This window comes from Glycine soja, chromosome 17, assembly GCF_004193775.1.
Source record: "Glycine soja cultivar W05 chromosome 17, ASM419377v2, whole genome shotgun sequence".
Taxonomy (NCBI): domain Eukaryota; kingdom Viridiplantae; phylum Streptophyta; class Magnoliopsida; order Fabales; family Fabaceae; genus Glycine; species Glycine soja.
Window position 1 is genome coordinate 26,484,602 of NC_041018.1, and position 10,790 is coordinate 26,495,391.

Consider the following 10,790-nt stretch of genomic DNA (forward strand, 5'->3'; position numbering starts at 1 on the left):
CAATGTTTTGAAAAACTTTTTTGTACTTATCTTGATTGAGCCTTTTCTTGATTCTTGAATCTTGAGTCTTGAATCTTGATCTTGTTTCTTGAATCTTGAAACTTGATTCTTGATTCTTGAAATTAAATTTCTCTTGATTCTTGAAGTGTTCTTGACTCAATCTTGAACTCTTTCTCTTGGGCTTTTTGTCATCATCTTTGTTATCATCAAAGCACCTTGAATCAATCTTGATTCATCATCATGAATCAATCTTGATTCATCATCATGAAGCAATGAAGCTTGCTTCTACAGAATATTCCACCAAAGTCTTGAAAGAGAGAATCTTCGATCACTATTGTCACAAATATGGAGGAAAAGGTGAATTTTGATGAGGTTATTCCTTTTAACATGTGATTTTCCAAATGCTTAGTGGAGCTTCAGATCTTGAAATAACTATGGCAGCTTCTAGCAATGGAACTAAATGATCATTTGTCGGCGTTCAAGTTGGTGTTGTTGTACAAAGGAGCTTCAGCCTTGATAAAGTATAGTGCGTTCCCATTATGCAAAAATCCATGATGCTGAACTAGTTTTAGTTTTTCCTATCGAGATCAATCGATTCACTGCTAGACTTAAGTGAGAAATTTAGGTCCATCTTTGCAACTAGTAAGGAAAGACCAAAGATGGAGGCCGACCTAAAACTAATCCAACAAGGACCTGAGGAGCCGCTCAGAGGATACATCTCATGATTCAATAAAGAAGCGTGCCACAAACAATCTACAACCAGGAGTCGTGCTAATGCTAGCTAAGGACAGTGTGAGGGATGAATATTCTCTATTCATATCTGTCGAAACCTACCTTCGAGAGGGGTGTGAAAAAGGCCATAATAGATGGGCCAAAGCGTTTGTCTCCAGGGGAGAAAACGAGCGGAGTCGCTACCAACGTTTATTTGAGGGAAACGTTAGAAAACCAAAAGAGGTCTGCGAATTTTGAAAATGAGGGTTCGGGAGTTGTTTACACATGAGGAAGGTATTAACATCCCACGCGTCCGTCACAAGGGACGACGGCCTTTAATCGAGTGTGCAAAAAACATGACTTCAAAATTATGTGCTTTCCCTTTTTATATTTTTTATGTATTTTCCCTCTTTACATTTTTTTTTATTTTTTTTTGGGCTGACAAGTGCGTTGCCCTTGCTCCTACGTATCCTCATATGCGATGAGGAATTCAGACCTACGTAGTTCTTTAAAGTCTGAAAGTTTGTTTGTTAAAATGATTTTATGTTTTTTGAAAGATTGATTTTAATTGCAAATAAAAGTTGTTTAAGGCGTTGGACCTCAAAATGATGTTTCGCTTTTTGAAAAGCAGGGAGAGTCGTTTAAGGCGTTAGACCTTGAAACGATCTTTTGATTTTTGAAAAGAGGAGAGAATCGTTAAGGCGTTGGACCTCAAAACGATCTCAAGTGATATTTGATAAAAAGAAGAGGTTATGAATTGGTTTTTATCTTGATTTTGTTTATTAACCTTCTATCCTTTTTTTAAAGAGAACTTGCGGTACTAATGATCGGTTAAAACTTACTTTACAAAAGAAAAGTGGTTACCGATGATAGGAGAAGGAGAGGAAGATGCACAAAACAAGAAAGCAAACACTAACCGAATGACGAACGAAGAACACCGAACCAAGAACGATGTAGAAATCGATTGCAGTCACGATTTGGCAACGATTTAGTTTCTTTTTCTCTTCCTTCTTCTTTCTCTCCAATCCTTCACCTCTGGACCTTAGAACCCCCCCCCCCCCTCTCAGCCCCTCTTCATGCCTATTTATAGCAAAACAAGGCGTTTGGGACAAAGGTAGCTAGCCTAGGCGAGCTGGTTACTTCACCATGAAGTTATTTGGTGGCCTAGGCGAGCCAGAGGCTAGCCTTTGAAAAGTAAAGGAGCATATGACCTTGATTGTTTTTGCAAGACAACAGACTATGATAGTCTTTGAAAAGTAAAAGCGGATGACATTGATAGTCTCCACAAGACAAAAGACTATGATAGTCTTTGAAAAGTAAAGTGCATATGACTTTGATAGTCTTCGCAAGACAAAAGACTCTGATAGTCTTTCAAAAGTAAAGGAGCAGATGACCTTGATTGTCTCTACAAGACAAAACAAAGTCTTTGAAAAGTGTCATACCCTAATTTCGTCCGAGGATGATCATTTGCAAACATTTGGATTCTTGCCAGTCGAATTGAGCTGCTTAACACTAATTGTTGCGCAATCCGTAGGGTTTTGTGACATTTCGGAAGGAAATGTGCAAAATATTCAAAAGAAGGGCAAAAGGGTCACCTTTGTGGCATTTTTCAGCCCCTAGGCCCACTAGAAAGCTTAGCGATGAAGTAACCAGCTCGCTTGGGTGAGCTAGGTTATTTCAGGAGGAAGCAAGCAGCTCACCTGGGCAAGCTGAGCTCACCTAGGCGAGCTGCTATGCAACCTCTACCCCTCATTTGCTATAATAAGCATGAAGGGGCTGAAGGAAAGGGGTCCGGAGGTTCCTAAGGTCCAGAGGTCCAGAGAGAAGAAGAAAGAAGAGAAAAAGAAGAGAAAAAGAAGCTTCAACGCCGCTGAATCGCGATTGCAATCGATTTCTATATTGTTCTTCGGTCGTTCTTCGTTCTTCATCCGGTTAGTGCTTGTTTTAAGGATTTGAACTTGATTTATGGACCCTTAGGGGTCCCTTTTATTCTTTGTACATCTTCATCTCCTTCTCTGATCATCGGTAATCGCTTTTCTTTTGTAAAGTAAGTTTTAACCGATTATTAATGCCGCAAGTTATCTCTAAAAAAGTATTAAGGATTAATAAGAAAAAACCAAATAAAACCAACTCATAAAATTTTTCATTCCATAAAAAAAATCAAGAGATCTTTCAAAGGTCCAACGCCTTAAACAATTCTCTCCTTTCATGGTCCAACACCTTAATGATTCTCTCTACTTTTCAAAAATCAAAAGATCATTTCAAAGGTCCAACGTCTTAAACGACTTTTGTTCGCAACTTAAATCAATCTTTCAAAAAAGATAAAATCAATGTAACACACAAAATTTCAGACTCAAAGAACTACATAGGTCTCATCGCACCCGAGGATACGTAGGAGCGAGGGAAACACTCTTGTCGACCCCAAAAAAGGAAAAAAAATATATAAAAGGGATAAAAAACATAAAAAGGGAAAATACATAAAAAAATCAGAAAGGAAAGTACATAATTTTGAAGTCATGATTTGCACATTTGATTAGAGGTTGCCATCCCTTGTAACGGGCGTGTGGGGTGTTAATACCTTCCCTGTGCGTAAACAACTTCTGAATCCTCATTTTCAAAATACGCAAACCTTTGACCTTTTCCATTTTGGTTTTTCTGATGTTTTCCTCGAATAAACATTGGTGGCGACTCCGCACGTTTTCCTTCCTTAGAAGACACGCCATCGAGTCTCGCATCGTGCCCCCACTGAATGGCAAGTTGCGATAGTTGACGACTCCACTGGGGACTTGTTAGAGAGTTAGTCCATTCTATCAGTGTGCAATATTTTTATCATGACTTCCTCTTTATTTATGTTCCCCTTTCTTTTTATCTTTTGTTTGTCCATATTTGTACGTAATCTTTGCTATGTTGTTGTGTTTGGTGTGTGTTTGTCTATCGATTACATTCAGTTAGAAATACTTTTTTTCTATGCACACATGACACCTACACCTCGCACACACATTGAGATATTAGGCCCTATACCCAGGTCTATGTGAGCCATAAGGAGTGAAGGTCAATCTGTGGTCATGATGGGTCTCCGACTCGCTTGATGACAGTGAAGCCTCATCTAGAGTTTTCCTTTTTTAGTGATGCATTGTCGCTGATAATCCCTATCGTTTCGCTGATAGTCCATATCGCCACAATGTATTACCTAAGAGGATGATATCCCTAGAAGCAAGTAAAGTTACTCTAAACCACCCTTTGGAGTTGTCATTAGGAGGGGACTTTTGGATCCTTTCCATTAGATTCTTGAATTAGGGTCAAATAGCAAACTTACTCTGGCATATTCCTTGATTGCGTCATGCATCTCTTCATGGCATCGTAATAGGCATATCATTCCTGCATCATGTTCGTGCATTGCATTTGCATAAATCACTACATTATCATACGCCTTCATTTAGCATGCTTTTGTTCTGCCAACTGCATATATTCTACTTCCATCATTCGCATGTCATGTTCACTCATGCGTGGTCCTTGCATTTTCCTTTGCAAAAATAAAAAAAGAAAAGAAAAGAAGGGGAACAAAAAAAACAAAAAAAAACAAAAAAAGAAAGTCACACAATATTCTTAGTTACATGTGTTGGGTACCATGATAATGGCTATAAACCAACCATGTTGGGATTATACACCTATTTCTCTAAAAAAAAAATTGAAAATCATGTGAATGTGGTGCCTAATGCATGGATAACTAGGAAAATGATGGTTCTTCAGTCATCTCAATCTCATAATTACATTTGTTGTGCATATCATGAGTATGCCCTAGTCATTCATCTCTATGATAGGTTGTCAAAGTATTGGCAATCAAAATTGCTAAAGCTAGAGTAATGAGTGAAATAGAGGAGGTGCAAGAGCGGATGAAGACCGACATGGAGGCCATGAAAGAGCAAATGGCCACAATGATGGAGGCCATGATGAGCATGAAGAAGATAATGGAGGTCAATGCGGCTGTAGTTGCCGCTACTAGTGTCGTTGTTAATGTGGATATGATTCCCCCATCTGGCCTCAACAAAATAAATCATCCAACCTCATATATGGTGGGTCAGGGAGGCAAAAAGTTGGGAAGTACGGGCGGCCCCCATTTCATGCAAGTTTAGAACAAGCATGCCTTCTTGCCATATGGCTTGCCTCCCAACTATACACCACCCAATGTGGTGCACACTCTCGATGAGAATGTCAATAACTCCACTCCCATACTCATTGAGAGCCAACAACCTCAATCTGGTTATGCACATGTATCTCAACCCATGGGGAGACACATGATATACCCCACCACAATCTATCCGACTTCGAGCCTCGCCTCGGATACACCCTTGAGGGGCAAGCAATTGGTGTTGCACCCCTGCCAAAACACTTTGGAGGACCCTCAGTTTCTCCCACAACCACAACCCTCAGTTTCTTCCTGGAAAGTCTTACTGGGGCAGCCTTCACCTAGTATACTAATTTGGAACCTTCCCGAGTCCATTCTTGGAAGGACCTAATGTTTGCCTTCATTAGGCAGTATCAGTACAATTCTTATATGGCTCTGGATATGATGCATTTATAGAGCATGTGTAAAAAAGAGAATGAATCTTTCAAAGAATATGCCCAACGATGGAGGGATCTGGCAGCTCAAGTAGCGCCCCCAGTGACGGAGAGGGAGATGATAACAATGATAGTAGACATGTTACTAGTGTTCTACTATCAGAAAATGATGGGTTACACACCTTCAAGCTTTGCAGATTTAGTTTTCACCGGCGAAAGGATCGAAGTGGGTCTGAAAAGAGGCAAATTTGATCATCCTGCTTTGACAAATAAAAAGCCTGGGGCAAATAGAGAGGATGAGGAGGAGGGAGGAACCCATGTCGTGGCTGCCATTCCTGCATGGCCAAATTTCCCACCAGCCCTACAATATCAACACTTCGCCAATATCAGCCCTTCTCATTACCCACCACCCTATCAGCCAAGAACCCTAAATCAGCCACAAAGGCCACCCCTAAATCATCCAATACCAAACACCACCCTTAACAGAAGCCAAAATGCCAACCAGGGAAGGAATTTTCCAGCAAAGAAGCTTATAGAATTCACCCCAATTCCAGTGTCATATGCTGACTTACTCCCATATCTACTCGATAATGCAATGGTAGCCATAACCCCAGCCAAGGTTCCTCAACCTTCATTTTTCCGAGGATACAACTCGAATGCAACATGTGCTTATCATGGAGGAGTCCCGGGGCATTCCATTGAGCATTGTATGACCTTGAAGCATAAAGTCTAATCAATGCAGGCTGGCTAAAATTTGAGGAGAATAATCGCTTATGAATTCTAACATTGGCAAGCGACACTATGCATGGGGCAATTTGAGGGTTGTTGTTAGATGTCTCCAATGACTCATTAGAATTTTCAAGTATATGCCATTACTGTAAACAACAATTGCAATGCTAATAATATGGATAAATTTGATGTCCTTATCTCGTTCTCTCACAATTACATCTTTGCTTATTTAACTTCCACTCGAATGTGAATGTAAGTCGTTGGTTTGTTTGCTCAAGTGACCTGCGCTCTTGAGTTGATCTCCAAGTCTGTTCAATCAGGAATTGTTCGTTCTCCACGTTGGGTGAGGGTGCTGTAAAATGATGAGTAAAGTTCAAAGCAAAAAAAAAAGTAAAAAAACAAAAAGAAAAAAAACATTTGATTGACTGTGTTTCAAATAAAAGTATAGACATTCATGTGACCTCATTCTTAAAAGTTTTCTTTTTGAGAAAAAAAAGTGAATTATCAAGAACAAGAGTCGTTTGACTTGATTTATTAATTGAAAATCCTTTAAATATTTCTCATCCTTGAGAATTCATTTTCAAGAATATACACAGTTTCTTTCATCTTGCCTTGCTACAAGGTCATAGCAAAAGACAACAATAGATACCTTAGAGCCCTACACTGGGGCAATAAGGGGGCACCGTGCATGAGCCTCAAGCAAACCTAGGGGCAGACAAGAAGTTCTCACCCGGTAGGTCGAAAACCCGAAAGGGCGGCCTTGGCAAAAAATAGGGTTAATAAAAAAAACAATCAGGGGCATGTTATTAAGGTTTTGTCCCAAAATCCAAACTACAAAAGTATTTAGTCAAGACTTGAAGTGACACATGGCCATGTTTCAACATCCCAAATACTAATTTATCCCTCGCTACCCCCTGTTCGCTTCTGGCAAGTGCACCGGATCGCACAAGTAGTATAAAACGGTAAGAACCGAGTATCGAACTCTCGGGGAACTTGTGTTACTTGGTAAAGCTATTTCAGTGAATAGGTGTCTAGTGTGAAAAGAGATATGTTTACTATGAATAGGTGTGTAACCTAACTATTAAAAGGAAAATTATGTGAGTAATGATGTGTAAAGACAAATAGATGATATGTTGGTCTTCCTAATAGGTGCCTGATGTTAAAAGGATGTTCTCTACTTAACAATGCTTATATGTTCTATGGTGTCTCCTGAAATGCTAAACCCCGATTCCTCATGATAGTCTAGCCTAATCCTAATCAAGCATCGTCCACAGATTCCTCTTGTTGGACTAAACTCGGCCAGGATCGCATTAAGACAAACATACAACAACTAGGTTATCGTACCCCGATCCCTCGTGATAGTACGACAAACTAGCCCTGTCCTATCAAGTTCTAAGAATCAGACCAGTTTCCACTGTTGAATGACCCTAACAAAGCATGCATCTATGTGATCAAGGTAAAAGCATACTAGAATGAAATACTGATAGCACAGAGAACACACAAAACATCATTAGATAGATAAAAAGATATTTACATCAAGTACCTACAAGGAAGATCCAACAGAGAATTTAGCTTTCCATAACTGGGAAGCTTCCTTTACAACAAAGAGAAGAGAAAGATGAACGATTGCAGAAATACAAGTAGTGGGGATGTCTCCTCCACCTCTAAGACCTCACAATCACTCACAAACTCATCTCAAGCTCTCAGGATGGCTTCCTTTTCAATCTCTGGTCTCTACAGATCTTCACACAACAAAATCTATCAAACTCTCTGGAACTTGGACCTTTCTCTCTCTAGAACTATCTAGACATGCAGAAGCTTCAAGAAAAGGCCAAACTCCCCTCTAAAATCTGATTTCAGGCTTAAATAGGTGGCTTTGTTTGTGCTCGTGCGCTTAGCACAATTCTGAACCGCTTAGCGCGCATTAGTGAATTTCGGCTTAGTGTGGACTTTTCTCACTCAGCAAATGGACTGAAGCGGTGCGCTTAGCGGGATGGCTCTTCGCTCAGCGAACATGCACAGCTCATGCTTCTTCCAGATTCTTCCTCGCGCTCAGCCGAGGAGTGTTGCACTCAGCGGATGGCTCGCTAAGCCGACAGGTTGGCTTAGCGAGAGGGTGAAAATCAGCACTATACAAACTCGCCTAATTAACCTGAAATTGAGAGAAAATAATTATTAAACATACAAAATGGAAGTACTAAGTATATATTACCTATCTTTGCCCAAAAGTAATTACAACACTACAAAATAACCATAAATTGGAGGAGTTTGATACAATTTACATGGGTTTTATACACAAAGGTTAGTCGTATTCATCGACTAACACCCCCCCTCCGAGTCAAAGCATATTTGTTTTCTGAAAACAACAAAAAAAAAACAGCAAAAGCAAAATAGAAACCTTGAGTAGGAACCACCACTAAACTGGCGGGGAGAGCGATGCAAACAACACACGCATGAGGTTGGGCAGTAATGAAAAAGAAAATAAATCCGCCAAAGGCGAGTGAAAAAAAAAAAAGAGACAAAAGATCTCCAAATTCTACAAGAAAGGCACAAAAATGCAATGAAAGATTAATGTACAAGGCAAAAGGAGTAGAGCCCAACTCAAAAGTTGAAATGAACAAAGTACAAGCAATGCTCTTGAGGTTCTTACTCAATATAACCCTCAAACACTCTTTGAGCCTGTCTAATCCTTTCTTTCATAGCCCTCTTACCCCTGACCATGTTACAAGCCCAATAAAGCCCATGTGGATCAAGGAATGACTAATTTGCTTTTAAGTTGGGATTCAAGAATAAAACTCGTGCACACTTGTGATTGTTATATATATATATATATATATATATATATATATATATATATATATATATATATATATATATAACAATAAAAAAGAGAAACCCCTGAGGTTCACACTTGCACATTTGAGAAGAAATCTCATTCAACCAAGAGCTCGCAGAAAATGCCCGAAGCCAATAGTGATAGTAGGGTAGCTTCATCATATAAATTATTTTGTGACCAGCCCATGTCATCAAACTCCCAGTGGGATCAACAGACCCATGGCATTATTTTATGATCATTTGGTCACATACCAAAGGGTGATGGTCCATTGCCATCCTTCATCGGTGCATGCGATCGGTCCCAAAGCCATATATTTTCTTGTTGGGCAGAATAAATTGAAACTTTTAAAAAGAAAGGGGAAAACCCTAGGATCAATATTTTGATTGATTGATTAAATGTCAAATGGCTCCACTGCCGTCATCTAAAATTGTTAAGTGTCTAAATTGAACAAAACATGCACTCTGAGGGAGTCCCCGAAGAGGTTTGCAAAAGATAGGATGAGGTTGCATGGTTATCACATCTTTCAAAAAAAAAAAAGACAATCAATCTATGTTTTCCATAAAAAAAAATCAAATCAAAATCAAAATCACAAAAACAAGATAGAATGTCATGAGCATTACATAATTTTCATGATTCAAAACCTTTTGCATTTACTGCATTAGAAGATAAAGGTTGCATGCATCTGCATCCCAAAAAAAATCATGTCTATATTAGGCAATGAGTGCATAGATGAGAGGTCCTCTCAAAGAGTCAACCTCTTGCTTTCTCATAAGGTTAAGCCCTTCGGTACTAGTACCTATTGGCTTGTTTCAGGGGACTCAAAGTCCTCGCAATTATCTTATCAAAGATTATCAAAGTTTGTTGTCATGCGGAGACAATCATGGTCATCCGCTTTCTATGCCTTCCAGAGACAATCAAGTCTGTTGGCACGCGGAGACAATCATGGTCATCCGCTTTCTTTGCCTTCTAGAGACAGTCAAGTCTGTTGGCATATGGAGACAATCATGGTCATCCACACCTTTTGCCTTCCAGAGACAATCAAGTCCGTTGGCATGCGGAGACAATCATGGTCATCCGCACCGTTTGCCTTCTAGAGACAATCAAGTTCGTTGGCATGCGGAGACAATCATGGTCATCCGCTTTCGTTGTTTTCAAGACTATTACAGTCTTTTTTGCCTTCCAGAGACAATCAAGTCCGTTGGCATGCGGAGACAATCATGGTCATCCACTTTCATTGTTTTCAAGACTATTACAATCTTCTGTGCCTTCCAGAGAAAATCAAGTCCGTTGGCATGCGGAGACAATCATGGTCATCCGCTTTTGTTGTTTTCAAGACTATTACCGTCTTCTAAGCCTTCTAGAGACAATCGAGTCCGTTGGCATCCAGAGACAATCAAGTCTGTTGGCATACAGAGACAATCAAGTCTGTTGGCTTTTCGAAGACGACAATGTCTTCAAAAGGCAACAATGCCTTCATTTACTTTTCGAAGACGACAATGTCTTCAAAAGGCGACAATGCCTTCATTTACTTTTCGAAGACGACAATGTCTTCAAAAGGCGACAATGCCTTCATTTACATTTTCGAAGACGACAATGTCTTCAGCCATTTATGCTTTCAAAAGGCGACAATGCCTTCATTTACATTTCGAACACGACAATGTCTACGATCTTTTCATGCTTTCAAAAGGTGAAAATGACTTTATTTACATTTCGAAGATGACAATGTCTTCAGTCATTTCATGCTTTCAAAAGGTGACAATGCCTTCGTTTACGCTTTTGAAGACGACAATGTCTTCATTTCAAAGACTTCAATGTCTTTTGTCCTTGTGCTTCTTAGGACTCAACGTCCTCTATTTCTATGCTTTTAAAAAGAAAAAAAATAATATATAAAAAGAAAAAAGAAAAGAAAAAAAGAAGAACTTCAAGGTCTTCATGTTTTCACAGGTTTTATTGC